The sequence below is a fragment of the Helianthus annuus genome, chromosome 3 (genome assembly GCF_002127325.2).
Source record: "Helianthus annuus cultivar XRQ/B chromosome 3, HanXRQr2.0-SUNRISE, whole genome shotgun sequence".
NCBI classification, from domain to species: domain Eukaryota; kingdom Viridiplantae; phylum Streptophyta; class Magnoliopsida; order Asterales; family Asteraceae; genus Helianthus; species Helianthus annuus.
The window spans coordinates 166,749,541-166,755,496 of NC_035435.2; the positions used below are offsets into that span (position 1 = coordinate 166,749,541).

At 37.6% G+C, this 5,956-nt stretch overlaps 1 long non-coding RNA gene across 4 annotated transcripts; it reads right to left on the bottom strand.

The window, feature by feature from the left end:
- Nucleotides 1-1,459: 1,459 nt before the first annotated feature.
- Nucleotides 1,460-5,507, bottom strand: LOC110930554. Of its 4 annotated transcripts, none has more exons than XR_002587915.2 (7): nt 5,041-5,505; nt 4,481-4,659; nt 4,265-4,338; nt 3,632-3,721; nt 3,453-3,550; nt 1,982-2,096; nt 1,475-1,906 (listed from the first exon to the last, which is right to left on the bottom strand). It is a non-coding gene; the product is annotated as an uncharacterized LOC110930554 (long non-coding RNA). The 4 variants fall into 4 exon arrangements; XR_002587917.2 differs by having other exon boundaries at nt 4,608-4,659; nt 5,041-5,504; XR_004888844.1 differs by having other exon boundaries at nt 1,460-1,903; nt 4,265-4,659; nt 5,041-5,507.
- Nucleotides 5,508-5,956: the final 449 nt, after the last annotated feature.

Genomic DNA, 5,956 nt, shown 5'->3' on the forward strand with positions numbered 1-5,956 from the left:
AGGCTGGGCTGACTCTCGTCACGATACGCGGAGGGTTACCCCGGTGTCTTCCGCGACTCGCGGGGGGTGCCATTTTGGGGTATATAACAGGCAGCAGTGGGATGAATTCAGTGCACCAGTTTCGATCGAAAATCGATACTTCTTTCCCCTTGTTCCGTCGTTCTAATACTAAAACCCCAAAAACCCCGAAACTCTGCCCGTTATTAGGGTAATAACTCTAATCACTGGTACGATACTTTATCCGGTCGATTGAAACTATCCGATGGATGTTTAAGTGCTGCCCAAACTCGGGTTATACTTTGTCATTCGTCGTGGATTCGATGGATGTTTAAGTATCGCACTTTGTCATTCATTGTGAGGGTTTCTATCTCGTGATTATCGTTAAAGATGAATTGAGTTAATACACTAATACGAGTTCCATTGTATCTAGAAATTAGAACTCGTACGCAGGTAGCTGCTAGAATACTTAATAGCTAAGTAAACTTAATAAGTTAAATAAACTTAGCAGTTAAGTTAGCTGAGTAGATTAATTAATCTGTTAATTAAAGTTAAATATGATTAATTAATTAAGTTAATCAAAGTTAATTAAGTTAATCCAGATTAATTAAATTAAGCAAGATTAATTAAGCTTAATTAAGTAAATTAAATATAAAATCGATAATATCAGAGGAAGGTGCAAGGAAGTTATAAGAAGATATATATATGTAGGTAGGAAGCTTCCTAGAAGATGCCTAGGTAACTTCCTAGAACTTTCATACTTCTTACCTATAAATAGGAAGCTTAGGAATTCATTTTCCTTTGTTCATTTCTTCTATTCTCTCTCTATACGTTGGTGTTATAACCAATAATCACCAAAGCGATATTCTGTCCGATCGATTCAGGAACCAACTAACGAATGCCAAAGTATTGTACTTTGTGAATTTCGGTAAACGGAATCCAAAGTGTTATACTTTGTGAGTTCATTAAATGGATACCAAAGTACTGTCTGAATAAGACTATACTTTGTGAAATTCGTTAAGGCACTACAAGAAATTTGGTGCTTTCCCAACACAAAGTATGTGTGGGAAAAAGCATATAGTGTGTTGGTAGTTGTCTTTACCTACACATAAATTAAGTGTAATGATGTGTAGACTCGTGACTGTGGATATAGGCCATTACCCACACATAAGTTATGTGTAGGTATATAGCAAGCTATACCTACACATATATGTGTGGCTAAAAGGCATTTATATGTGTGGTTAAAACTACAACAATTTGTTTAGAGCATCTGACGTGGCAGGTGATGTGTCATCTGACGTGGCAAGTGATGTGGCATCTGACGTGGCAGGTGACATGGCATCCGACGTGGCGGGTGACGTGGCATGAATATATGTGTAGGTAAAAGTAATCTTATATGTAGGTAAAAGTAATATTATGTGTAGGTAAATGTTGAAGATGTGTTGGTATTGATCTTAATATGTGTTGAAACAAATGTAAACTAAAAGGTAGTAAAATCATACATAATGTCACAAATGTCACGATTGATTAATACATGAAACAAAGTGTAAATTTGATTAATACATGAAACAAATGTAAACTACAAGACAGTAAAATCATAAATAATCAAAAGGCTTGTCAACTTAACAAGAGAATCAAGAGTTGGATCTTGACAATTGATATGAACTTGTCATTAGCACAACCATAGCTGACACCGAATCCTAGTAGAGCCCTAGCCGCTACCCTGCATCACCTGAGCACCACTCCCGACAGGTCAGTGGTACAAACAAATTTTTAATATAAGAAGCATGGCATGATCTGAGCACAACTGGTCAGCATATCATGTTTTCAGCTTAAATAAGTGAATGATGCTACTGAATTTCTTGATGTTTCCTCCATTTTCTTTTAGCTCTGCTACATATATTGGCTGCTGAAATGAATGTTGTACATAAGTCTAGTTTTAAACAATTAAAAACATCAGTATCCCATTCTATAGGTTGCATACCAGCTCTATATAACCTGACCATAGCCAAGCTAGGACACATTTCAGGATGCGTGCACACTTCACTGATACTTGAATCAACAAATATAGGTTGTGCTGTACTTGCTTCCAGTTCTTGCTGCATAGTGCATATAATGTAAAATGTAGTGATACAAAATTTAACACTGAAGCAAATAAAATGTAATGATACAATATTTAACATCAAAGAGAATGGAAAATGTTAAAAATTCATGATAACGACACGAACTTAGACATGTAATTAACGTATTTGGGATGTCCAGCTTAGATTTGTGGGTCGATTCCACAAGACCACAACCACATTAAGCTGAACGAACTGTGTTCAGGTCGAGATGGTGAGTTGGCCCACCTAACCTATTCATTTTTTGACTTTTAAAAATATATATTTATGCTATAACTTAAAATGATTGGGTATATATTTATAGGATGATACCAACTATGAACAAAAAGCAACCTGCAACCAAGAAAATACAATCTGCCATCTCAGATTTACGTAAGCTGCAATCTGACCCGTTTTACAATCAATATGCAACTTGTAATTTAACATTTGCGGTACAAACAATATCCACACGTGGTTATAAAACTAATTAACCCTTTGTTGTAAATCTAAAAGCTGAAGAACGAAGTTTAATCAAGTCCATCTGAGAAGAAACGGTTACGGGCCGGTATCGTTTTATTAATTTGTTTTAGTTATAATGGGTCAAAACAGTTTAGTGTTTATGTTTATGTATTTGGGCCGGAGGCCAAGTTAAGTGGGTCGAACAATGTGTCAAGTCCAGTAGGTTATGTAGCGATTAGAAAACAAGCGGGTTTGGGCCGAGAGCTTCATGAACCGGTACGTCCAAAGCAAAATAACCGCATGAGCGGTTATCAATGAAACGTCATATCTCTTCGTTTGAAACGTTGTGACTGTTGAGACGTGCCCGTTCATCGCATATAAAGCCGGCTGCAAATCCCTTGTTCTTTGTTCGTTCAGTTAGTGAAGTTTCTGTATTTACAAGTGATTGTTATTCAAAGTTTCAAGTTCGTTTCAAGTTCTATTCGGTTAGTTTTGTTATCATTCACAAGTTTGTTTTGTTCGATTCATAATGATGCACTGTGATTATTGTGGGTTGTATGAAAACGATTGTGTGTGCGGTCACAACACCGTCCGTTCCGAATGGTCCTGGGTTTCCGATGACGATGATACTAACAAAAGCAACCTCTTGACATAACCGATTAATCAGATCAGGTACATCTGGGCAGCTTCATACCGAATTCAGAAACTTAGTGGTAAAAGGAACCGACACAAAGTAGTTCATATCTGGGCAGCTTCATACCGAATTCAGAAAATTAGTTGTAAAAGGAACCTATCGAAAGGGTTGCACTTATTAAACGTCTCAAACCACCAATGAGAATTTAATTGTTATATAATAATTGACAAACAAATTTGGAAAAATAAAAGAAAAAAACATACAGTTGTTCGTTGCAGGGCTTCTCACTCAGACCAGTAATCTTGTACTCTGTATTAGTCGGGCTGGCCTTCACCCTAAGGTTTTTTAGGGTCCGCTTTGCCTCATGTAAAGACAATATTAAGAATGTGCCATCAAAAGAGAAAATAAGTGGTCAAATGAGTAAGGAACTTTACAACGTTACCTTAGCCCAGTCAATTGAGTAAGGATCTTTCACATTTTGGTTGTTGATAAGAAAATCCACCACTGGCCCAGGCTAGCGTTTCCATTATTTCTGAACATGTAAAATTTGTTAAACATCAGATATTTTTAGCCCATAGAGCTGTTATCAATGAAATACAACCCAAATCAATATTACGATTAGGGGTGCAAACGAGCCGAGCCGTCGAGCTCGAGCTCGTTTAACACATGAAAGCTCGAGGTCAAGCTCGGCTCGATTCGAGCTTTATTTCTGAAGCTCGAGCTCGGCTCGGGCTCGACTCGTTTAGTATTTTTTAATTAATTTATATTAATTATAATAATTATTATTATACATATAATTTAGTTATTTTTTTATATTTATATAAATGGTAATTATTGTTATATAAATATATGTTTAATATATTAAAAAAAATATATAAGTAGAAAGCTCGATTAGGCTCGCGAGCCGGCTCGAGCTCGATAAGCAAAGCTTGGGCTCGGGCTCGTTTACTAAACGAGCTTGTTTTTAGGCTCGGGCTCGAGCTCGTTTAAGCTCGGCTCATTCGAGCTTTTTTTTAGCCGAGCCCAAGTAGCTCGCGAGTAGCTCGGCTCATTTGCACCCCTAATTACGATATACCTATTTGATGTAACATCCTTCAAAATGACAGTTAACTCATGCTTGTTCCTTGGAAGTGAATCCATGTCTAGTTCCTGTGCAAAAAATAATTTAACTCATTATCAGCAAATTCACATGAACTAACAACCAAATTAAAAGCAACTAAAAACTTGCTTATACAAGAAACCAAAAAAATGAATAATTTAGTTCATAAAATTCAAAAGAAAAAGTAATAACAGGTTCCCCATTCTCATCTTTGGTCTTTTATTTCAATGAAAACCTAGAACCACCAATGAATGATCTTTTCTTCTTCTTTACCCACTCCTTCTAATACGCTCTGGTTGACATTAATTTCAAATATTACCAGAAGCAACGTTGTAGCAATACCAGTAATCGGTTGGTCCATGTCACCAAATCTGACATTACAAATGGTAAATTAGGATGATAAGAATAAAACGATATTACCATCTACTATATACACAAAGAAAGAAAACTAATTATAAAATAAAAAAAACTTGAAGGGAATGATTTCATCTACATATTGAAGAGTTTGCCCAAAAACAACGAGTATGATAGCCAGATCAAGAAACAAGATACGCTCACATAACACACAATGAATAACTCAAACAATAAAGAAAATAGGCATGAAAAAAAATAAGATTTGGATGATACACATTTTCAAGGGTGATAATTGAAACAATACAGCTCCAACAACTTCCAAATTATCAAAAACTAAACTTATATAGTCATCTGAACCAATACAGACGAAGTGAACAATACAGAAGAAATGAACTTACCAGGTTCAACTACTAAAGTAGTCGATCTACAAGAAGAAAAAGGCATGCGCTGTGAATAAGGGTGGTCGGAACCCTAGCCGCCGCTTATTTTGTTCCTGCCGCCACCTGAGAAAATCGGCTTGAAACCCTAGCCGCCACTACCGCTGGTCGCCAACCAAAAACCTTGCCGGACTTCCTTTCCTCTGCGGTCGCCAACCAAAAACCTTGCCGGACTTCCTTTCCCCTAGAGACTCTCCTGCCCCTCTCTCTCTTTTCGCTCTCACTCTCTCTATATGCAAATGAAAAGAAAATGGAAAAGGCATGATAACCGTGATTGGGATGTGCAGCGGGAATTCAAAATTCGAACGCAAGAATTGGCCGCCCAAAAATTCATCCATGCGGGTTTCTATAAGGTGTGTGTATGAACCAGGAAAAAGAAAAGTATGGGAATCTAGGGTTTGCAAAAGAGAAGATATATGGGGTGTTTGGGTTAGCTTATTTTCAAGCAGTTACTTATTTACTTATAAAAGTTAATAAGTTGTTTTGTTGAGTGTTTGGATTATCTTATTTTAGACCATGGGATATGGTGGGTGACGTGGAAAATAAACCCAAACCCACGCCCATGGAGTATGGTGGGGCTTGGGTTGGGGCATGAGTTTGGTTTGGCCATTGAGAGCTCGCCATGTCACCTTGCTAGCCCGCCCCACGCCCGGCTTCAAACCCAAGCCCCAAGGGCCACGCCCAAACCCAAGCCCCCGAGGTGGTGGCTTGGGCGTTTTCAGCCAACCCACGCCCCAACCCAAGCCCCATACCCCATAGCCATAGAGGGGTTTGTGTGTTGAAAAGTCATTTTTGAGAAGTTAGAATTTGTAATTTCTCACTTATGATTTATATAAGTTAATAAGTCATTTTTTAGAAGAAATCCCAAACACCCATT